The sequence below is a fragment of the Thermobia domestica genome, chromosome 1, assembly GCF_964235325.1.
Source record: "Thermobia domestica chromosome 1, izTheDome1.hap1.1, whole genome shotgun sequence".
Classification (NCBI taxonomy): domain Eukaryota; kingdom Metazoa; phylum Arthropoda; class Insecta; order Zygentoma; family Lepismatidae; genus Thermobia; species Thermobia domestica.
In genome coordinates this window covers 228,805,420-228,832,052 of record NC_137454.1, presented here as the reverse complement: position 1 = coordinate 228,832,052, position 26,633 = coordinate 228,805,420, and the positions used below count along the sequence as shown (strand labels likewise).

General features: G+C 35.1%; 1 protein-coding gene across 2 annotated transcripts in view; it reads right to left on the bottom strand.

Annotated features, from left to right (window-relative positions):
• Nucleotides 1–26,633, bottom strand: part of LOC145694517 (lysosomal alpha-mannosidase-like) — a 217,194-nt gene that overhangs the window by 60,180 nt on the left and 130,381 nt on the right. The gene's annotated exons all lie outside the window — the stretch shown is intronic.

The window sequence follows — 26,633 nt, the reverse complement described above, 5'->3', positions numbered from 1 at the left end:
ACGAGGTCATAAAACCTGCTGGAATTTACAGAATATTTCAGGCTCAGTACGGTGATAAGACACTCAGTCGCAGTAAGACATTTGAATGATGTTTAAGCGCTTCAAAGATGGCCGTATCTCTATTATTGACGATCTCAGTCGTGGTAGTCATTCCTGATAACGTTCAGCTCGCGGAGCAGCTGATCCTGGACAATCGTCGCATAACCTGTCGTGAGAACAGTCAACCCAATAATTAATGATCATTTGTTGTTCCGCAAAGTGAGTGCACGCTGGGTAACAGCTGTCTGCTTCTGATAAGCACAGAATAGTTGAAGTCTGTAGAGAACTAAAGGAACGTTATGAAAGGAAAGGCCAGGATTTTCTGAATCACATCATAACATATGACGAAACAATGGGTTCATCATTTCACCCCAGAATCCAAAAGAGCATTGATGCAGTGGAAGCATACCGACTCACCACACCACCTCCCAAGAAATTTCGAACAGTTGCGTCTGCTGATAAAGTGATGGCAGGTGTATTCTAGGATAAACATCGAATTATTCACGTTGATTTTGTACCCCATGGTATCACTATCAACAGTGAGTATTGCTGCCGTGTTCTGCGTGTTGTGCACAAGAATTTAAGGAAGAAACGTTCGTGTTTGATCACAAAGGGTGTTATCTTTTTGCAAGACAATTCACGACCGCAAACCGCTCAACGCACATTCCAAATAATCTAGGAATTCGGCTGGGAGATATTACCACACACCCCTATATTCCTGACTTAGCGCCAAGTGACTTCCACCTGTTTGGGCCCCTGAAGGAATTCCTTGCAGGAAAACATTTCAACACTGATGAGGAAGTGAAGAATGATGTCCTGCAATGGTTCCGTCGTAATAATAAATCTTTCTGTGTCGAAGCATTCCACGCGTTAGTTAAATGCTAGGTAAGTGTATAACAGTAGCTGGAGGTTATGTGGAAAAATAAATACACTTTCCACATTTTGAAATTTGTTCTTCTATTTGTTTCTTAAAAAGTCCGGATTGACTTGAACTACGGTACCCTCGTACATAGAAGATTAATGCTTACGTATATTTGATATCATTGCACAAAATTCTGCAAATCAGACTAAATAAATCAACATGTGGAACTTTTAATTTTGCTATTTATGTTTAATTTTCTTGAAAACGATTAGTATTATCCAATTACTAAAAAAATCATTAGAAATACCCATACATACATTATTGAAAATATTAAAACTAATATTTACAAAGTTATAATAAAAACCCATTTTATTTATGAATCATTTTCTGCTTTGAAAGTATTAACAAGTTAATGAGAAATATATGGTCGTGTGAAGTTTCATGTATAGTTAAAATATAGAAAAAAATTCTGACTTTGAACGATATAATGTTTTGTGTCATCAAAATGTAGATTTTTGTACTTACATTATCCAGTTATTTAAATTATCCAGTTATTTAGTCTGGATTTTACATTATCCAGTTATTTATTCTCTTTTTCGAGTAAAACCTGCCATATAGTATATAGTGGACAGACTTGGAAAGTTACATGCATAGAACGAAATGTAACAGAAAAGTGAGAAAGACGCCTACCTGTATTGAACGTTAGGTAGCGTAACTGTGAGAAAGACGCCTACATGCAAAAACGAAATGTAACAGAAGAGTAAGAAAGACACGTACATATATTGATTGATCTTGATTGACAGAATTTAGGTTTAATGTCCTGTTCAGCAGCGAGACTATATGAGACGTAGATCTACAACTTAAGTTTCCGAATCAGATTATATCTCTTTGGGAATTGAACCCGTCTCCCGTGTCAAAGATGCCAGCGCTAACCATGTAGTCACGAAGAAGCTCCAGCAGAACGGAAAAGAAAATAAAATGTATTGTATTGAATGAAACGAACAAGAAGAATGAAAAAAATATCTAGATGTAGAGAACAAAGTATCGCTGAAATTCATCATCTTGTTAGGTGCCTTAATTCTCATTTTGATTTTAGAAAATCAAGACAATTGCTTTTTAATGTATTTATGTATTTAATAGCTCTTTCGGTACATTATTTATTGGTCTTCTAGATTTCACTTATTTTCAAGATTTTATAAAATTATAAGCTTTCATTTAGATTATATGAACTAATAATGCAAATTAATAAAGTATCATAAGTTGCACATAATATGAATGTAGTGGGTTAATAAATTATCTGACTCTGTTTTGTAGTTAACACAATATTTTTCCAAATCAATATAATATGTACTAAACGAAAGCTCTAGAGTACATTGCGACTTTGGTAAGTAGTTCTCACTGTATTTGATTTTTAATATATTAATATAGATTCTTAATATAAATAACTATTTCTATATCTCTTAGTTTACGTGAAGTCTTCATTCAGTAAATATTTAATATATTAGAGTTAAATTTATAATGCTTACATCGTTATAACGTGTTTTTTGCCTTTAATCCTTTTCTTGGCAAGAAGACTTGCGTTGTTCAGAAAAAATACTGCATGCGATTTCCGTGTCAAATAGTTGTAAAATAAGACATAATTGCACATTTTAGTTTTATGTTTTATTTAGAGAAGACTGTGACGTAGTGTGTCTCATATGATACATTGTCAAGAATAGGTAGTCAGAAAGTAACCCAAAAATATTCAAAAGCATTATGTATCCCAAAGGATACATTGTCAAGAAAAGAGTTAAGAAAGGAGTATATTCTTAATCATATCATAGTTATTTACAATGTAATGGTACGTACCAACGAAACTTACAGTAATCATTCATTTATACTATTGATTTGTTTTGACATCATTCTTAGATAACAATCATGTTAGTATTCAATCGTTTAAGTATTTATTCCAGTCAAGTCGGAACTATAGAAGTTTTCCATTATACATGATTGTGAAAAATATAAAACATTTTTGTGACTAAACTGAACGAGGATCTATGAAGTTAGCAACAATTATTTTACTTTCTGCTACATTTTGAACAAATCTGGCATGACAGAAATGTTAACAAGTTCATTCATGAAATGGCAAAGGTGTTTTAAAAGATGATGCTTACAATAGTGAGAAAATTTGAAATTTGAATTAACTTCTTTATAAATAAACAAGAATCTTATAAAACTTCTAACCCACACATTTGTTGACGAAAGTCAAGCACAACTTTGGAAATAAAGAAAAGATCTTGGAATTCCAATAAGTTTTATGCCAATACACATACTTGTACTTTTTTTTTATTTTTCAAGAAGATTCTTACTCATATCCAGGTCATAAGATCGCTTCTTTCTCCTATTATTGAACTGGTAGGCATCCCTGTAATTTAAGGATTTAAACCACATTCATGCATGACGGACGTCGCAAAAATCTATCGTATTTTGCATTTAAACTACGAGGACACTTTCGTTCTGTTCACTCACTTGCATTATTATTTATTCCAAAAGATTCGTAATATGAGAAACAACTACCATAAGATCCTTTTGTAAACCTTATCGTTGTAACGCTACTTTCATGGAGATGCGCAAGCCATATTGCATTTGCTTATCCTATAGCGAAAACGGGACGACATTACCGTCAAATGTATTCTTTCAAGGAAATCGTGATTCATATGATATGTGATCCGTGTCATAAAAACGACAACGTGAGACTGACTGAGATTCGTCGTCAGTACTGTCACGTGTATAGCGAGCATGTTAGAAACAGAGACAGGTGCAACTTCTTAAGGGAGAACGCACAAATGTTGATAATGACATAGATATCCCATTATGATATTCAGATGCTAACAATTCTATTAATATTTTTACCGCTCACCATAGTTCAAAGTGAAACCCTTGTTATAAGCTTTTGCATAGAAACTTTCGACGAATCCATGATAACTAGACGAAAGAATCCATTATCACATTCCTCCGAATGGCCAACTAACCAGGTGCGTAGTTTCCGTGCTGATACTTCTGCGATCGATTTCAAGCGGGATTAATTGTCTAGAATACAAACCTAGTTTTTGATTTAGAACTCACTTTAAGCAGTAGATCCCTACCCATAAACCCTCAGCGTCGTAAGTTAAATTCAAATCAATGAAATCAGGTTTAAAACTCATTACTAAGAGGCTTATATGCAAGTGAGAATGCTCTACGATAAGAAAGTACAAAAACTAATGTTTCACTTCTACAATGGTACAAACTATTGTATATTATAAAGTACTATTTTCTAAATAGAAAAAAATGAAATGAAATCTTTGAGTTTTACGTCCCACGGTTATGCCGGTTAGGCTAAAGGAGACGGTGATAATGAGAGATGAGTGAAATGGTGGAATGAAGAAAGTGGGAGGAAACGGGAGTACCCCGAGAAAACCCACGTGCACGATGTTTGTCCACCACAAAGTTCACTTGGCGGGGGCTGGGATCGAACCCGGGACCCCAAGCACCAGAGGTGAACGCTCTACCACTGAGCCACCGCGCCCCCCCTTTTGTAAATAGAAACGCAGTAGAAATGTTTGGTAGCATATTATTGCATTTCTTTTTCTTAATATTCTTTTGAACGTATTTTCTGGATGAACTCATCTATAAGAAATAATATCGTTGAAACTGCCGTTGATCTCGGAGCAATCGATGAGGATTTAGACCACACAACTTATTAGCGATGTAGGCGCTGTTTAATTGACTTATTTTCTAATTCGCTTCTCTCTGGAGAGAAAATGCAGAAAATGTAGAGAGAAGGAGATAAACCTTTCGATTTATTAGGAAAAGTAGGACGCAGAGTGCAATTTCCACTGGAATAATCTTTTTTCCTGTTTTCCAAGTCATTGCCCGACTAGATTTGGATTTCTCCCTCAAGAATTTCAGAAACGAGATGTGTACGCTTAGATGCAAATAGAAATACTGCAACCTGAGAGTTTCGAAACTGTCCTTTCAAAAAAAAAAAAAAAAAAAAAAAAAAAAAAAAAACGAAGGTCTGGAAAAGATTGAATGTAACTCTGTTCCATTTGTTATTTTATTTACTTGATTTTAAAATTCATTCTTCCATTTTCTTTAAAAGTGAGAAAAGATTCTCATGTCCTATTCCATAGACTAATGGAGGTGGCGAGAAATGTCAACAAATGGTGTTGAATTAATTATAAAGAAACTAAAATCAAATGCAACAGAAGTGACTTGGATATGTCTTTGAATGTTATATTACTAAAGTATATGAACGGTGGCTTTTCTTCGTTTCACTCTCTCAAAAATCAGTTAATTCTTTATTACTTTTTATTGATTTTGAGATGTCATACATTTGTATTTTATATGTTCTAATTACTAAATAACATAATAGCACCACCGAATAACGAACATATGATATTGTTTGTTGAGAATAAATATTGAAATTATTACACAATTTACACAATTATTACACAAATTGTTATTACATATTATTACACAATTGAAATTGTCACAAAACTTAAACGAGATGCATGCGTCTTTAACAATTTATTTCTTCTTCAACTAGACGCTAATCACTTACATTGCTGGTTATGAAACATTTTTCACAATAGCTTTAAAGAATTTGGAACATTTGGAAAATCGTAATAGACAAAATTAAAATATGTCATTTAACGGAAGTACCTGGATTGAAGAAATGGTCAGCAGATTAACGTTATTGAATCGTTGTTTAACTCACTTCTGTGTTGTTACTTTACGTTCGAAAGTGGACTAGAAAATCTCCGCTACCGTATATGTAAATTCTTTGCCTCATATTTTCACACAACTCAGCTTACCTTACAAGGGCATCACCCTTGTGCCCGGCTCCGAATTCAACATTTTTTTCTGATAGAAGGCATGTTTGCATTATTTGTGATGACAGAAATTTTTGCCATGGTGAATGTTTTCTATTTTTTAAAAATAATTTTTAAGAGTTGTAATGTGGTAATTAGATATTACTACAGAAGTCCCTTACTATCCTTTGTAAGCGGAGTATTAATGAAAGAAAACCCATGCAGATACATATAAGACCTAGGGGTAAGTCGTATGGTAGGTATGACCTTGACTTGAAATCCGCCATTTGAATTTTGGTTTTTTATTTATTTATTTATTTATTTATTTATTTAGCCTGTTTTGACTTACAATATGGAGAGTATCTCCTATAAGTTCTACAGTTGTCATGCATATAAATCAAATTGTAATTACAGCTTATTACACCATTTGAAGTACAAAATTATAATAAACATCGCATGTTAAATTTGTTACATAATTACATCATATTCATACATCGTTATCATTTGCAAATTCCTGAACTGAATAATATGCTTTAGAAAGTAACAGAGTACGAATTTTGTTTTGAGTATTAAAATTTACCTCTTTATAATGTGATGGTAACGTATTATAAAGTCTCGTACAATTTAAATAAACATTTTTTTGGTACTTGGAGTAATTTTGTTGTACTACGTAAATGTCGTTTAATTGCCGCGTGTTGTATGCATGAATATCTCTTGTTTGTATAAACATCTGTTTGTTTTGTTTCACGAAGTGTATACATTTATATATGTATAGGCTTGGAAGGGTTAAAATTTTTTGTGATCTAAATATTTGTTTACATGATGTTCTTTTATTTAGTCTGAATATTATTCGTAGTATTTTCTTTTGTATCCGAAATGTTTCCTGACTGCATGCGGCTGACCCCCAAAAGATAATTCCAAAACTGAGGAGTGATTGGACTTTTGCATAGTATATTGATAATAAGCTATTTCGTGAAACTGTATCTCGTAACCTAAAGAACGCAAAACATAAAGTAGTCAATTTTTTATTTAATGTTTTAACATGGGTTTGCCAAGACAAATCATCATCGATGTAAACACCAAGTAATTTTGTTGCATTAGAATACTCAATTTGTTTTCCATTAATGTTTAGCGAAGGGAAGGATGGATTATTTCCTGGAAAACGAAAGTTAATTGCGACTGTTTTATCTGTATTTAGGAGAAGGTTATTTGCATTCAACCAAGTAACTATTTTGCTTATAACCTTTTCTGTCTTGACCAATACTAAATTTGGGTCTTGTTCAGTAATAACTATATTTATATCATCAGCATATAACATGCATTTTGTGGGGTGTAAAGTTTTTATCAGATCATTTATGTAAATTATGAATAGAGTAGGGCCTAAAATAGAGCCCTGAGGGACACCTCTGGTAATTTTTGTTTGCTTTGAGAAGAAAGTGCAGGATCGATTTGATTCAACTTTTGTAATTTGAACAGTTTGGCATCTATTTGTTAGGTAGGATGAAAACCACTGGTTTGCTACGCCACGTATGCCATATTGAGACAATTTATTTAGCATAATATTGTGATCAATTTTGTCAAATGCCTTTGACAGATCGATGAATAAACCTATAACATAATTCTTATTATCGAGTGATTTCAGGACATCTGTAAGAAAATCAAATAAAGCGGTATCAATACTTTTATTCTTCTGAAATCCGTGCTGAAAAGTCGAGATAATATTATGATTTATTAAAAATTTGCTAAGACGTTTTGCCATGACTGACTCAAATATTTTTGAAAATATCGATAGCACTGAAATAGGTCGATAATTTGTCATGACATTCTCATCACCCTTTTTAAAAGTTGGAAGAACCTTAGCATTTTTAAGTAGTGTGGGAAATATACCGTTTTCTAACGAGAAATTTATAAGGTAACAAAGTTGATATGTGATATGTTTCGCACATTTTTTAATTACAATGGAAGGAACTTCATCCATACCTGAAGAACTGCTGTTTGATAAAGATTTAATTATTCCTATTAACTCATCTACAGAAACTGGATATAAGAACATAGAATATAATCACCATTGAAGAAATTGTATATAATCACCATTGATTTCCTGATTAAGTTTTTTTAAATGGGAATAGGGAAATATTATATACAATTTCGGATTGGAATTTAATCAGGAAATCAATGGTGAAACTAGTTTTAAGATACGCACATTTGGGGAAAAGTTACAGGCATATTAATTGTTTATACTTACTATGTGCGTAGGGGAAACCAGGGCACATTGTCGCAAGGGGCACGTTGTCACAGTAGCAATTTTGAAAAAAAAAACGAAAATGTTAGCGCAGGGATGTTGCTTTCTTTTTTACCTACTAGATGTCACTACTTGTTCGGAGGTGCACGGGAACAACGGTAATACGTCAGTTGAGCTTTGTCTGTTTTCAGTGCTGGAGTGTAAATTTTCCAAGTCCTTGTGTGTTCATGAAAGCGAGAGAAGCAAGTATTTTTTGTGCGTTATGTAGGTTAGAAATAGAGCTTCATAATGTGCTACTCCGATTGCCCCTAATCTTGTCGTTTGGTTCAGATATTTTGTAAAAAGAGGAATGGCGACGCGTGGCGCAAGTTGTCACAAATAGGATGGGGCATATTGTCACTGTGACAATGTGCCCCACTGTGTATTATGTTTTATACAAGCGATGTAGTCCTCGTTCAGTAAAGAGGTATTCCTGTTTCGCAGATGGTGAGAGCATACAAAAGGAATATTCAGAAGAAAGCACCACCATAAGGCATACTGCCTGCAGCAAGAGCCGTGAAAAGAAACAACCCCATATCAATACATAAAGCTGCTTAAGAATTTCATGTCCACTACAGAACATTCGCAAGAATTTGTGTACGTGTTACAGATGGAGAACTACAGTCCGACCAATATTCATTTACATTGGGTTACTCAACATGTAACAGAATATTTTCGTAACACTAGGAAGGGTTACTAGTATTAATCTAAAACAAGCTTCGGACATATACTCTGGACTCACTACAAAAGAGGTTCGCGGTTTGGCTTACAACTATGCAAAAGCGTTTGGAACGAAGTGCCCGGAGTCGTGAAACGAAAAGGCCATTGCCGGCTCAGACTGGTTTCCGGGATTTCTGAAAAGACATGGTGATCTTGATATAAGAACTCCCCAAGCAACCAGCCTTGAACCTAAAAATCAACGTCGACGAAGGTCCAAAGAAGATTACGATTCTTCCTCACAGGACAACGATACACTGTTTTAGTTTCTGGTGATCCATACAGTGCAAGTACATGTAACGAGAAGTGGATTCAGCACATTCGATGTAAGAAATCGCCCTACGAAAAGTGAGGGACGCAGAACTTGTTTTACGTGTGTATTAACTGTGACTCTACCGATGACCTCCAGGTATGGTACTTTGTAGAAGCAAAAGGATAAACATATTCAAACTAGTTTGCGGTGCGTACTAATAAAACGCAACTAAATTTCGTAATAATAATTACTACTCTTCCAGCTATATAGTAGTCCTATCATAGGAATTCCTTTGCAATTCACAAACTACAATCAGAAGCAAATTAAATGCTATTGGCTAATTTTGTGTAGACCTATTGGAGATGTAGGCTATCATTTGATAAATTCGTACATTTTGTTATGAGCTTTCAGTTGGTAGTTTTGATTCTTTAGCTATGAATTAGTTCTTTTTTCATGGTAGTTTTGGTTTTCCTAAAAAGCTTGATGTAACAATGAATATTTTATGTTGAGAGAATGTAGGTTATAGGTCCTCCTACTTTCTTTCCTGTTTAACTAGTATAATTTCCCCTTTCATTTAATTATGTTTTAATTCTCTTTCAGACGCTAAGAATTAAATGGTAGTAACATTTACAGTCTTTTTTGCATTAGTAATAATTGCAATAATAATATCTACCTATTTGTGGAAACTGCCATTAGAATAGCATATGACAATTTGCCCCATATATTGTGACAACTTACCCCGCATATGGGGTACATTTTCACATAGTTCATAAGTCCAGTTCAGGACGAGTTACATTTGAAAGAGTAATATATGTTATGCACAAGATAATCAACTATGTGCATACTAAAAATTATAATTTTCAGCCTTACGTGAGCGTCACAAAAAATAAAATAAAATAAAATAAAATAAAATGTGGAAATTGTGACAATGTGCCCCGGTCTCCCCTAAGTCCCTTACCTCCGCTTCTAACCCGCGTATTAATGATAATAAGTGGATAAATCTTCGATAATACATATTATGTCTAGAGGGAAGTGGTACGGTAAGGGTATTATTGACGGCAGCCATCTCGAAATCCGCCATTTTGAATTAAAGTGGTCTCGAAAAATGGAAACCATAGCATGTGACACCTCATTTTAATAGCAAATTTTCCCAAAAAGCCAATGGTATGCTGATTTGTGTTCTATAGTTAACCAGTATGAATTTAGGACTTCTTCTAATGTCGCCATTATTCGATCTTTCAAATTGGCAATACTCCTAATTTTCACCGCATGCTTTAAGATTTCAACTGGTACTTTGCAATTTTGCCATGACTCATGTTTTCTAAATTTATTACAGGTTTTTAAGAGTTGCGATTTGTCAGTTCATGAATAGTGTTGGGATAAGCATCCAGCAAACTTTCTGAATTTTGAAGACTTGCAATGTAATTATTTAATTCAAACCAGAATACATGAGAAGCATATGAACCTATGTGACGTAAAGAAATACAAATGAAATTGTAACAAATTGTTGTTATATGAACACAAAATTATCAGGAAATGTAGCCTACATGTTGCGCAAACGACAAACAATAAAATATTTTTCCATCAAAATTCAGAAAGATTGCTGGATGCTTATCCCAACACTATTCGTGAACTGACAAATTACAACTCTTAAAAAATGTAATAAATAGAAAACATGAGCCATGGCAACAATTACAAAGTGCCGATTGGAATCTTAGAACATGCGGTGAAAATTAGGAGTGTTGCCAGTTTGAAAGATCGAATAATGGACGTTTCGTGCACATTTGAAGTAGTCCTAAATTCATATTGGGCAACTATAGAACACAAATAAGCATACCATTGTTTTTTGGGGGGAAAATTTGTTATTAAAATGAGGTGTCACATGCTATGGTTTCCATTTTTCAAGACCACTTTAATTCAAAATGGCGGATTTCAAGATTGCTGCCGTCAAGGTTACTTTCACCGTACCACTTCCCTCTAGACATAATATGTACTAAAAGCTTTCATCCACTTATTATCATTAATACGTTTGTTAGAAGCGGAGGTAAGGGACTTATGTACATAGTAAGTATAAACAATTAATATGAATGTAACTTTTAACCAAAGGTGCGTATCTTGAAACTAACTTCACCATTGTTTTCCTGATTAAAATCTAGCCCGAAATTATGTATCATATTACCCTATTCCTATTTAAAAAAAAAAAACTTGACCTTAATTCAAAATGTCGGATTTCAAGATGGCTGCGTCAAGGTCATACCTACCATACGACTTACCCTTAGGCTTTAATATATCTACATGGTTTTTCTTTTATTAACACTCCGTTTACAAAGGGTAGTAAGGGACTTCTGCAGTAATCTCTAATCTCCACAACACAACTCTTAAAAATTATTTTAAAAAATAGAAAATATTCACCATGGCAAAAATTTCTGTCATCACAAATAATGCAAACATGCCTTCTATCAGAAAAGAAAAATCGTTGAAATCGTAGCCGGACACTTGGGTGATGTCCTTTATTAGATGCAGCAGTACTGTAAGTACAGTATTATAATTCGCAGGGCATATTACTGTTAATGATTATGTGCAAATAACCTCAGATTTAACATTTGTAGTGTTAACTTGAAATGTGGCTATGTAATGCAGTTGATATTCTTTTCCAATATCATCTGGAAGTAGAGAAGCTTAGAATAACCTGCAGGCGTAAGAATATCCAAAGTATTTATATTTTCTTAAGGTTTCTGTAATTTCATTGCATATTTAGTTCTTCGTCTTTTTGCTTAACCAAATAATATTCCGAATGTCTGTTATTAATAATGGAAGCTTAGAAGACAGTAACTAATATAAATAACACTCATTAGGGATTAACCTGGGCTGTAGGCATCTACTGGTTGCCTTAGACATATTCAAGTCGGCGATTGCTTTTCTCTATGAATTCGGTTACTTAGAGCGCCTTCAGTGTGGGAGACCTGGGTTCGACTGTCCGTGGGAGCTCATGAGGTTTGTATCTCATTACAGCTGTAGGTTCATATTTCATATAACATCAGCACTGAAAGGAACACTAAACTCCGATTTAACCATCAACCAATCTTACCGAATAAAACAAGTTATATTGGGCGCAAACAAGATATAAAACCCAGAACAGTTCAATCGAAGAAGGAATTCCAAGAAAAACAGAAGCCGAAAACCGACATAAAACTCAAGAAAAGGCTGACGAAAGCATATGTATAGCCTCTGACGTTCTAAGAATATAAGACATGGACTTTAGTAGAACTGAGAATGAAAGCCTTTGAAATGTGGTCGGATCATTCTCACTTAACTCCGGCAGATCATGCAAGAAAACCTCAGAAATTACTTTCAAAGAATAACTTTAAAAAAAAAAGTTATGATCCTCAGAACTTTTGAGTAAGAATTCCATGTTTCGGCATACGCTTTGCATCTTAATTTTATGAAAAATTAACGTTTCTAGAAAGATGCAATAATTCATGTCACTTTCATTACCCTATGCGCTTTTCACTAAAGCGAGTTATTTATCTGACAATTTAAGAGCCTAGTTTTATTAGGGCCATCAAGTTTAGGATTCTCAAGTGGGCAGGTCATGTAACCAGAATGGAAGGAAGTAGGAACACTTTCAAAATTTAAGTGGAAATCCAATCGGAAAACGACCATTAGGAAGACCTAGGCGCGGAAAGGAGAAAAATATTAAGATAGATCTCACAGAAACAGAAATATAAAGTAGAAACAGGATCCAATTGACTAAGTACAGAAATCAATGGGCACCTTTCGTAAACGCGGCATTGAACCTCCGGCTTGCATAGGCCATAGAGTTAGTTAGTTAGTTTTATTTGGTTATTTTATTTATTTATTTATTTACTTATTTTTGGAGTATCAGTTTCTCTTCTAGAGGAGTTGTTAGAAGAGTTTTTCTTCTAACAGATTATTTGTTACATAAAATAATATAATACTTCCAGAACATAACCGAATAGAAATTGAAATCGCTATAAAGAAATTAAAGAAACGTAAATCTCCGGTGTAGACAAAATTACAGCTAAATTAGTTTTAGTTGCAAGCGAAAAATTGTGAAACAAGATACACAAACTCATTCTCCTTATCTGGAACAAGGAAGAATTGTCACAATAGTGGAAAGGATCAATCATTGTTCCAATCCACAAGAAGGGCAACAAAACTGATTGCAATAATTATCGAGACTTTTCTCTTCTGTCAATCCTATAAAATCCTCTCAAAGATTCTATTAGCAAGATTGACCCCATATGCAGATGAAATTATTGGAGATCATTAGTACGGATTTAGACGAAATCGATCAACTATCAACCAAATATTTACCGCTCGACAAATACTCGAAAAGAAGTGGAAATACAATAACCCGATACATCAACTATTTACTGATTTTAGAAAGGCTTACGACTCGGTTAGGAGAGAAACATTGTACAACATTCTTACAGAATTTAGAATACTGAAATGGCTAATTAGATTAATGAAGATATATTTAAACGAGTCCCAAAGTAAAATCCGGGTAGGGAAATTTTTGTCCACGAGCTTCCACGTCGAGATTGGCTTGAAACAAAGAGATCCGTAGTAGCCATTATTATTCAACTTTGTCCTGGAGTACGCTATAAGGAAAATCAAAGGTAGCAACCAAGGCTTAGAGTTGAATGGTATTCACCAGGTTATGGTATATGGTGCTGATGTAAATTTAATAGGGATGGTAAGAGAACAATAGAAGGAAATGCAGGGAGATAGGTTTAGAAGTAAATGTAGAGAAAACTAAATACATGGAAGTTCGTCGGCATCGTAATACGGTAAATTATGCACGCATTAAAATATCAATAATACTTTTGACAAAGTGGATATTTTCAAATATCTGGGATCAATATTAACAAACGAAAACCATACTCACGAATAAATTTAATGTCGACTAAAAGCTGGGAATTCGTGTTATCATCGAGTGAAACATCTCTTGTCGTCACGATTTCTGTCGAGGAATTTGAAGCTTAAAATATTTAAAACGATAATCATGCCTGTTGTTCTGTGTGGTTGCGACACATGGTCGCTTACTCTGAGGGAAGAACGTGGAATGAAAGTATTTGAGAACAAAATTCTGAGATGAATATTCAGACCCAAGAAGAACGGGAATGGGGAATGGCGGAAACTTCACAACGAGGATCTACATAACTTATACGGTTTACCAAACATTGTTAGGGTCATCAAGTCTAGGAGGCTCAAATGGGTAAGTCATGTAGCCAGGATGGAAGAAAGTAGGGACGCTTTCAAAGTTTTAAGTGGAAGTATAATTGAAAAACGACCATTAGGAAGACCTAGGTGCAGATGGGAGGACAATATTAAGATGGATCTCACGGAAATAGGAATACAAAGTACAAACTGGATCCAATTGGCTAAGGATAAAAGTCGGTGGAGAGCGTTTGTGAATGCGGCATTGAACCTTCGGATTCTATAGGCCATAGAGTTAGTTACTCAGTTAATATAATACTTGTGAATTATGCAGTACTTACAGAATTAAAGTAGTTATCTTCTAGAGAAAGTGTTAAGAGTAAAGACTTCGGACGAGGTATTCGAAGTTTTTTTTGTTTTGTTTTGTTTTGTTTTGTTTTGTTTTGAGAACTTTGTATTGTTAAACTTCGTTTCCTTGCTGTTTATGTGTTTGAGCTTAAAATCTAGACATTTTAAAACTTAAACATTTAAGGAATTTTATTATTTGCTTGTCTCAATTACTTTTCTAAATGGTTTGTAATTTTCAAATGAGGAAAGATGAAACTTTATTTATTTTGTTTATAATGATTCATAAACTAAATTTAGTAAATATTCACCACAAGTAAATTAAGCTTACCATGTTTTAACATTTTATCCTTTACATACTACATGTTTAACAGAATCAGTGTCAAGAGGAAAAGAACCCCCGAAAAAATGAAAAAAATAATATATATTAATCCAGACAAAAAAGTATGAAATCTCTGATAATAATAGACTAAAAATAGATAATTTTAATTGCAATCAAAATGTTCTAAAACATTTGATGTTTCTGTGGTTACATTTAGAGGAATGGTTAGAATTCATGAACTTTTGTATATGGTTTAAATTTCAAAGTGGCACTAATGAGGAAACATTTTGTGGTGTCACACGAAATATGGAACGATACAATGGTCAATCGATTTGTGTTAGTGAATACGAAAATCCACAGGCGGGAAAAACCCTCGATCGCAAGTGTTGCGTACTTATGGGAGGAAGAGTAGGAGAACTGCCAACACAACACGTTGTGGATAATGAGACGAAATATGGCGCGAGTTCGAAGAAAATATGCATAAAAGCACAGTTAAACATATACTACAATGTGGCATTACATTCGACAATGCTCTGACAAGTGAGGGCAGAGGCGTAGCACATAAAGACAGAAGAGAAGACGGATAAGCGCAAGTAAAAATGGTCATATAATTTGGAAAAACGAAGAAGCAAGACGTCAGAGGAATTGTACAGTAATAATACATTGTCAAATAATCAGTCACAAACTATAGACAGCCTGTAGACGTCAACATAAAGTAGAAATGGAAGAAAGAGAGCTGTGGAGGGGATTGACCGTAGAGTCCGGACCCCCTCTCCTCGTAACGTCCGATGTGTATAGACTGTAGTAGTAGTAAGGGCAGCACTTGGTCTCACTTTTGGCCACTGGGTCTCTGCCTCAGGACCCATGGTCCCTGTCCCAAGGTCAATGACTTAGGTGTACTTAGGACCACCCTCTGTAGATTTTGGCAGGGATACCTTGGCCCAACCCCTAAACTTGCACCAACGTACCTACGTCTTATGAAAGAGAATGGACCCCTGTACATACCCATATAATCATATAGGGTAATAAGACCTCATCAAAGGGGATAAATTAGGTCAAAACCTCCGAAATTTAAATTTTTTGTAATCTTTTACCCATGAAAGGGAATGACATGGACTCCCAAAACTTATAGAGGTACATACTCTGGTCCTACGCTACCACACTCTATTTTTAAATTATGCAATTTCCAAATTTTAAGGATGTGGTCCTATGTGCCGCTACCAAAATTTAGGGGGTGGGCCAAGGTACACCTGACAGAATCTAGAGGGGGTGGTCCTACGTATCCCTAGGTCATTGACCCTATGCCAGGGACCATGGGTCCTGAGGCAGCGACCCAGTGGCCAAAATTGAGACCAAGTGCTGCCCTTACTACTACAACAGTCTATACACATCGGACGTTACGAGGAGAGGGGGCCCGTACTCTACGGTCAATCCCCTCCATAGCTCTGTTTCTTCCATTTCTGCTTTATATTGACGTCTACAAGCTGTCTATAGTTTGTGATTGATTACTTGACCATGTATTATTACTGTACAATTCCTCTGACGTCTTTCTTCTTCGTTTTCCTCAATTATATGACCATTTTTACTTGCGCTTATCCGCCCCATCTTCTGTCGTTATATGCTATGCCTCTGCGCTCACTTGTCAGAGTATTGTCGAATGTAATGTCACATTGTAGTATATGTTTAATTGTGCTTCTACGCATATTTTCATCGAACTCGCGCCATATTTCGTCTTACTATCCACAACGTGTTGTGTTGGCAGTGCCCCTAGTCTTCCCTCCATAAGTACGTAACGGTTGCGATCGAGGGTTTTTACCGCCTATGGATTTTCGTGTTTACTAACACAAATCGATTGACGATAGGCTCATTCCACATTTCGTGTGACACCAGAAAAGGTTTCCTCCTAAGTGAGAGTGAGATTGAGTTAAAATGAGCTTAGAAAATCTTCGGTGTATACCTAATTTTGCACGGAACTGAAAAAAAAGAACAATTAAATTAAAATATATCAAATTCAGGTCTAAAAGGCCAATCTACGTCAGAAGCAATGACGATGGAAGCAGATGTATTCAACACATATTATGAATCAAAATATACCTGGTACACGATTTCCCGAGTTCAATTCCTGATGGAAGTGCATTGATATTTGAAGGCATTGCAGTGATTCGGAATCCATCTTCAACTGTACATCAGTAAAGCCTGTGCCGACGTCTGCTAATAATGTAGACGCCGGTGGTGCAGGGTATAAAACCCACACAAATTATTAATAAAAACTTTTCATTACAATGGAATTTGGGAGAGTGCATTTGAAATATAAAGGCGTGGTGAAGATAGTGATTTTAAACTTTTAATGTTTTTTCCACAAAATATCACTAAATCCTTTAGCACATCTATACGTAGAATAATCATATTCAAATTCACACTTAACTATTAAACATATGCAATAACACATACAGTTAATTCTTGTTATATAATCCATCGATGTATTATGTCAAATACCGTTAAATGTTCCTTTGAGTCTCTCGTAGTGATATTTTTTTTACTACAGAATAAAAGTTTATTTCTGAATGACACTTATGAATTATTAAATAAAGCTGCACAATCACTGATATAAATACTTAGTCCGTCAAACATAGTCATATAAATTGCAAACTTCATTCGTAGATATTTGCTACACAAAAAATAGCTCATACAAGTATTGAACTTTTGGCACCTATTCAACTCCATTTGAATATGTTAGTCACTTTCTAGAAAAATATAATAAATACTTATCCAGGCTATATCGGAATATCAGAAATTCACTAAAATTCGTAACGTAATACAACAAAGTCTCGGAACTTTCCATGATTTGCACCATTTACGACTAATATTCAGAGCATGTGCCCTCGTCGTTGTATTCAATTTCCAATGACCACAAGGTGGTCAGTTAACTACCTCCAGAACTATTAGTTACTATTTTAGCCAGCCATTAGAAGTGGCGCTAGTTTTAAAATGATCCTTTTTTTCCCTTTTTTTTATAGTAATCTTACAACATGCTACAAGCCTCAATGCTGAAATGGGGCCATGAACTTCAATTTAAAACTTATCTGATCGGCTATTGTACTTCTTTCGTTACGACGCTCAGTAGTTTTTTCTTACATTTACTTTTATGTTATTTTACTCTTATCGCAATGTTTCAAACCTAAAAATCATCTTCAGTGCTATTTATCTAGTGCACATTACTTGTGTATGGAAACGACTGTGGCTCTGTGGTAGAATACTCATCTCTAGTGCGTAGGGTTCTTGGTTCAATCCCAACTTTCGCCAAGTAGGTTTTGTAATAGACAAACATCGTATATGATTTGATTTTGGGGGGCTCTTATTTCATAACATTTTCTTCATCCCATCATTTTGTTCATGATCATTTCCGTTTCTCTTACCTTCGGAGCATAGTAGCATATTTGTTTATTTTAATTATCGTACCACTGCAGGAAAAGTTAAAGGAAAAATTCACATTGTATTCATAGAATAATACATCACATGATACACTTGCATAACTGTCGTTTCATTCAGTGCTTTCTGTGTTCCAGATGAATGGGAAGCCATAAAGGAATGTTTGGGTGTAATTAGTAAGAATTTCAGTTTACTCATATATGCTGGTTGCACGTAGTGCAACTGAAATGTATTTAGTATTCTTTTGAGCCTACCTTTATTTAAAGATACATACTATTTATGAATTACAGAGGTAATTTAGGAAGCGGATATACTATTTTCTCAATGGCTATTCATAGTGAAATTAATTCTATTCATCTAAAGCCACATTACGCGTACACACTGTAATTTAAAATGTACAGTAATACCTTCTATGACTATTGGTACAGGACTAATTGGTTCCTCGCTATGCAAACCACCTTTGTTTGAGGTCTACTTACAATGGGTTTAAATTGAATATATTCCTCATTAAATTTGAGATAATAAACAATAAAATATTTGGTTACTTAAAAAGAATGAATTATCGAATCTCTTGGTAATTCTTAAATTAAGTATGAGTAAAATGAAACCCGCGTTAGAGCAGACAACATTAAGCCGTGTTGTTTACAAAAATCGTTATCCAGTGCTTTTTTGCATATTGTTCTAGAACCATTTAGGTTAATTAACTTAAATATATTAATTTCTTACCATTAATAATTATAAAGCTCGAGAAAATCCATGCACAAACCACTTGCAATTATTTTTCCATCAGAAACCTACTTGACCAGAGTTGGAATCAAATTAGAAACCGCAACCGATACCAATGTTAGCTTATTCATGATTATACAATATTAACTACTGTCCATTTCCATGTATAGTAGTGCTCTCAACGGTTCGGGTCGGGTCGGGTTGAAGACCGACCCGACCCGACCCGTGACCCGAATGATCCGACCCGTGATCCGATTCGATTGACCCGATAACCCGACTGAGCTGACCCGATTGACCCGACCCGACAACCCGACCCGAGCTGACCCGATTGATCCGACCCGAGCTGACTCGACTTACCCGACTCGACAACCCGACCCGAAATGGTCGGGTCGGGTCAACTCAACCCGTTTGAGAGCACTATGGTCACGACAATGGGTGAAAGCCAAAGTGCACTCCCATTGGGAATTAAAATCGGACCATGTGTACCGAAGTCTTGCACATTAACCAGTAGCTAGATCAAACGGGGGATTTTTACATGCATCTTAATGAATATTTGACACTTTTGATGTTTGTTTATTTCTTTTTATAACTGATACCAGTGTCCGACGTGGGAGAAATTTATTTTTTTCTTGCTTTAGCTCTATGTTACGAAATTTTTATTCAAGGTCAGTGTTCTCACCTCCTCGAACGGCAGGGGGTCTTCTCGGAAGGCAGTAGCAAGAGTCTCTTGGCGGAGACAAAAGGAAATCGTTTAACTACAATGATAAGGGTTGAGGAAACGGGAGAACACCTGTGATTTTTCCAACCTTTCAACTTTCATTCCAAAATAGGTTCTTATGATTCCGGGACCCGCGCCACTTTGATTTTTCTTTCTCGGTAATTAAAACGTATTTTACAGTATATATAGTTGCAAGTAAGAAAATACATAATATGAATTTTGTAATTTAAAATTTAAAAATACAGTATGATAAAGTACTAATTTTATTTCATCACTTTCAGCCCAACAAATGAAATTCAAACAATTCGCACCCTGGGTCTTGGTCATCAATACTGCGTCTTATTCTTTGTCTTGCACAGTCAAGTCTTGGTCCTGCATTTCGTAGTCTTGATGGTCTTTCATGTTATACAAGAGCCAAGAATGCTCGCCTCATCGGTACAAACGAAGACCAAGTGTGATTTTGATTATGGTCTTTCATACTATACGGAAAGCAAGAAAATATGCTCATCGCTACTTGGTGATCACCAAAACAAGGCCAAGAGCAAGATTACTATGCACTTCGTCTTGCATATCCAATCTTTATCTTATTCTTGTATCGATGTTCTTGGGCTTGGTGAAATAAAATGAAATATTCAGTTTAATGTCCCTCAATTCTGCACCGAGGCTAAGGGTTATGGTGACCATGAGAAATGAATGCAATGGTGGAATGTAAAAAGTGGGAGGAAACAGGAGAACCTCGATAAAACCCACTACACGGCGTTTCTCCACCACAAAGCCCACTTAGTACAAGCTGGGATCGAACCATGGACACCATGCACCAGAGATGAATTCTCTACCACTCAGCTACCGCGGCCCTGCTTGGGCTTGGTCGTCCATATCCAATCTTTCTTTTGGCCTTGCTTAAACAACTTCTAGTTTTGTTCTAAATCCAGACTCCATATTGGCATAGATATTAATATTACAGACGATTGGTAAAATCAATCTTTCACATTTAAAAATTAAAGTACACACAAGCACAAAAATAAGCATTTACCATAAAAACACTAGCTGCAAGTGTTCAAAATAGATTTTTGGCTTCTATAAAATCAATTGAAAATTGCTATTCTTAATTAGGCAGCCAATGAAAAACAGCAGCTTTCGACTCCAGCCGAGTTTTAGCTCCACCGAAACTCAGTTGACCAAAGTGAACTGACCCGACCTGACAACCCGACCCGAGTGACTCGACCCGACAACCCGAGCCGAGCTGACCCGACAACCCGACCCCAGCTGACCCGATTGACCCGACCCGACAACCCGACACGAGCTGACCCGAGTGATCCGACTCTAGCTGACCCGACTGACCCGACCCGACAACCCGACCCGACCCATAACCCGACTCGAGCTGACCTGACCCGTTTGAGAGCACTAATGTATAGTCATTCAGGGAATGATCGACAGTTTGGAAATACCGACACTTCTAAGCTTAAAGAGCTGTCAATTCTACCTGGAAGTGAAGGAATTGGCGTAGTCAGTACTAACAAGGAAAGTACTTGGACTCAAACGGGAGAATACGCACAAAAACGAAAGCATGTATAGTGTTAGCACTCCGGAAGCAAACAGAGATGTCCGTTTTTCTGCAAGTTGCTGTAAACGACCGTAAGAGCAGAGCAAATAGAGCACATTTTATAAGTACATGGCGTCTATACTGCCTGACCTCGGGCTATTTTCTGCAGAAAAGAATAGGGAGACACACATTTTGAGTGAAAAAATTGTGTCCCAGGGTCACCCTGCGTTCAAAGGAAATCGTTCACTATTGTTAAAGACAATCAAGCAGGGCACCATAGCAAAGTTTGATGAAGCTCGAGCTATGGGAGCTAACGCCATGTAATTACGGCACGTGCTCTACTTTGCCCTGCTCTTGCGAACGTTTACAGCATCTTGCAGAAAAACGGACAACACTATTTGTTTCCGAGGTGTTAATATAACACATACTTTCCTTTTTGTGTGTATTGACAAGTTCGAGCCCAAGTACGTTCCTTGTAAGTGAAACTGTGGGGTTTATGGAATGTATATCTGTAAAAGTTTAACGATGAGTAGAATAATTTGACTAGAAAGGTCTAAGTTTATGAGGTAAGGCGTGAGAGATATGTGAGAAGTGAAGGGTCACTGTAAAATTTAAGTGTGTTTTGTTTCTCTTATTTAGAAGTAAAAGTTGTATTGTTCAGCACTCATGGTGAACAATATACAGTTGAAAGTTGTGCAATCACAGGTAGTTGGTTCATCAGTATGCAGCGTTTTTAACTTGCAAAAAATATAGTTCAGTGCAACATATACATTCGGGGCATTTCGACACTTACATTTGAGGCACTTTCGACAGATGCTTCCCCCCTTTCGTTGTGATTTTTAATAACTATATATCAAAAATACTACATTAGTATTAACATATAAAAAATAAAATATCTGCGTTCTTTTTCCATTGTATGAGATGCTCCTGGAATTTGAACAAAATGTCAGTAGCCATAGAGACCGTAAAGAATGAATTGCTAATTGCTCCTGCTTCAAGACCTTTTCAAGTTACTCGGATACATTACGTGACAGGTTATTGAAAGTTAACTGTAAGGAACATTTTGGTGAACATACAACATTTACTGAAGAAGATAAACACGCACTAGAAGAAAAGTTAATTATATTAGATTAGTATTATGGGTTCATCCAAGAAAATGAGATGTGATACTGTAAAGCGAAAGACAATAGTGCAAAACTTTTAACATCTGCACAGAAAAATAGTAAGATAGAAAAATCAAAAGATAGTGACACATAAAAGAATGTACAGACCTAAAAATGTTGCAAACACAGTAACAAAAATTAGAAAACTCAAAAAGAAAATTATTGTGCTATCTGCCGAGGTTAGTTTACGGCAAAATTAATTTCACTTAATGAGTTCAGTAGTGGATTTTCGTAGATTGCGTATGCAAATTAGGGTAGGTTTGACAATAGGTCTTTTGTTAAGAGGAATGTGGTTTATCCTTGAGGGTTTACGTACGCAGGTGGGAACAATGGATGTTTTATTTTTATTATATTTTATTGATTGTTTATATTATTTTGTATTGTTGACAGAGAAGTAGTTGAAGAATGTAGTGGGTGGGGATGAGAGAAGCGTACATTGTTTATATTATTTTCTATTGTATTCAGGATTTGCGTTGACCTTGACCATATACTTGAACAATAGATGTTTTTGGAATTTTTAAGAAAAGCTTATGTTTGTTTGGGGAAGAGGTAGAACACAGGTGTGCGTTAAAAGTTTTCTATTGTATTCAGGATTTGCGTTGACCTTGACCATATACTTGAACAATAGATGTTTTTGGAATTTCTAAGAAAAGCATATGTTTGTTTGGGGGAAAGGTAGAACACAGGTGTGCGTTAAAAGTTTTCTATTGTATTCAGGATTTGCGTTGACCTTGACCATATACATGGACAATAGATGTTTTTGGAATTTCTAAGAAAAGCTTATGATTGTTTGGGGAAGAGGTAGAACACAGGTGTGCGTTAAAAGTTTTTATTGTGGACAGGATTTGCGTTTGACCTTGACCATATACATGGACAATAGATGTTTTTGGAATTTCTAAGAAAAGCTTATGATTGTTTGGGGAAGAGGTAGAACACAGGTGTGCGTTAAAAGTTTTTATTGTGGACAGGATTTGCGTTTGACCTTGATTAGTCACTTACGCATGGGAAAAATTCAAAGATTTGTTTCTGTTAATGATCACGTGATAGGGAGACTTGTATGAACTTGTTGTTGTTAGGACGCCATTTTATTGTGACGTAAACGCTTAAATACAGAGTTTCAGGAGAGTGTTTTATGTATTACGCTATGGCTCCCGTTCGCAAGTTAGTTTTTAGCGAACTCGACGACGAGGAGACATTATCATCGCCTCCTGCGGGAACTAAGAAGTTAAAGACCGACAACAGGCCGGATTCCCCGGACTCTATTGAAGTAGTCTATATATCATCTTCGGATGATGAAATTTATTCATCATCTTCGGATGAAGAAGGCGAATTGGAGGAACCAGAGACACCATCTCCAACGGTGTCGCCAACGCCACCTGCATCACCATCGCTGTTAAGCCGATCCAGTTCCAGATTTTGGAGTTTAAACTGTTCATGTTCCAGTCAGAAAGTGGATCCTGATTGTGTAATAGATGCAATTCTTAATTGGGAGACTGATAGAATATTAATTTGTGGTGGATGCGCAGAAGCATTGGCTAATCAAATGGGGCATGACTGTTTGTTTTTGAGTCCAGAGGAACTAGAAGATCGGGCTTTGAAATCTTTGTTGGACGTTGAAGTAGAGGACTTATTTTATATATATGCGAGAACGCATATTATTGGCATATTTACAGAAGAACTCTTTTATGAAGCCTTTTTTGACTTAATTGAAGAAAAGGATCCTAATTTTTTGAGTGAATTAGTTAAAATTTTTGAAAGCAAAGACAAAAAGAAAGGCTTTGCAAAGTGATTGTGCGTGTGTGTGTATGCAAACTGAAGTGACAGTGTTTAAAACATGTATTCTCATATCAGTGGTGGTGGTGATTATATTTGTGTATCTTGTAGTGACAATAATATTAGTGAACTGTGTATTTTAAAAACTATAAATGTATACTTACGTTTAAATATTATTTCCTGTGAACAATGCACGTTGAATCTTCAACACCGGTGTTTACTTCTTCATGATACTGGAACTTTTGCTGTACAGCATTTATCCAATGAAATAACTCTTATTGATTTGTTTGAAGTGTTTGAAGAACATCATAGTGAAATCTCAAGTATAAACTTTATACGAAAAACGCGAGAATGTTTAAACAACATGGAATTTGTAGGACAAATAATTCCGTTTTTGTTGAATCGTAAACATGAAATTTCACCATGTGTTAATGAATACATTATCGACATACAAGGTTTTAAGATTTCAAATAATGAATTTATTATTCGTGAATTTTGTTTAATTGCATGTGATGATACAGTAAATTTCCATTGTTTAGTAAAATCTCCGATTGAATACAATCAATTATCTTTAGGATGTCAGAAACAAGATGATTGGTTAACATCAAACTTACATGGACTAACTTGGAATAATAAAAACGGATATACTGTATCACATATACGTAACCTTGTATATCAATTATGTTTGCAAGATGCTACCTTTTATTGTAAAGGTGCAGAGAAATCCATTTGGATTAAGAAACTATTTTTGTTAGATAATGTTATTGATCTTGAATCAAAACAATGTCCACCATTAAATGAATTATGTGCAAATGTTATGAATGAATATTGTTCTTTTCATGAACAAAATATACAACTTGAGAAAAAATCAGGTTGTGCATATCGAAATGCCCAACAACTTAATTTTTGGTGGAAGTTTCAACGATCAACAGCATTAACTAACATGTTTTCAATGATGTAACTTTACTTTTTAATATTTTTATGTTTGTGAAATGAAACACAAGAAGTAAAATTTGAAACTTTTATTTTTAAAAAAATCTTTTTTTTTATTTATATATTTATGTACATAATATATATATATACAAACAATAAAATTATTATTTCAGATAAATATTTTGTTTTCTTTTTAAAAATTTATTTACGTGGTTATATACAATTTTATCATTTTTCTTTAATTTTGTCTTATGAAATAAACTTAAAGTTTTTTCAAATGAATTATTGCGTACTATATGATACATGAAAAATAACACGAAATATCCACACAGCACAGATTCTTCGTCTTGGTATGGTTGACTATTTACATAATAAACTTTACTATTTTTACATAAGAATGAATGAATTTCTTTTGGCACAGGCATTCGTAAACTATCGAAATAAAATCCTTCATGATTTTTGTTTATGTATAGTCCAACCCAATGACTTCCTGTGGAATCTGATGTATCAAGATTAATGATTAGTCCAACAGGAGTTTGCACTGTTTGTGGAATTGTATCAATGGAATAAATTCCGTTCACATATGATCCAGTTTGTTTATCACTGAGAAGCACTTTTAAAATTTCGTCTGTATACATGATTTTTGTTTATTTCTTTAACGGAGTAGGAACATATTTATCACTGGTATTGTTCACAAACAAAACATAGTCATACACTTTTACATATTCACTGTATAATAAAGCTTCATGCACACTGCACTTGTAATGTCCAAAGCGATGATTATAATGTGCACACTTTGACACATGAAATCCTAGAGATGTGTACCGTGGACAGTCCAAATCCTCGAGATTGATAATATCACGTTGAAGAATTTCCTGCAGAAAGTCCTGACGAGCTTTGCCGAAAGTGTAAACAGATGAAATATTTGTACAATATTTGCGAAGAATTTCTTTAAGGTGAGAGTATTCGACATCTCCTTCATGCCATTGGATTCCATAAAAATTATCACACAAGTATTTGTTTGCTTCTATTATTGTTTCACACAGTTCAGTATTAGCGCACGGAGGTTTAAATATCCAGCTTTGTATGAATGGTATATCTGGATTAGCTATTGCTAACTCTTTAACAATAAGTTCATCGTCATCCTCTCCACGGTAAGCGGAGAAGTGAACAACAACCCTCATGCTACTCAACTGATTTAAATTTAAAATGAATTATCACTATATACATTCCTATCTTTATCTATTTGTATGAGTGAGTCAAATTGTGCGTACACAATACAAGTGATGGGTTGTGTTAATGACTCTTTGAATGATACTTTTAAATTAACGGGAGCATCGCGCACAATATCCCAAGTAGTATCATCCAATGTAGCAGTAGGGGATAGAATAAATGCATAAAGAGTGTATCCATGTGGATATTCATCATAGGTAACAGTATGGCCATCATCTTTATAAAATATTCCTGTACCGGAAAACAGAGTCTGGTAACTTAGAACGTATAAATTATT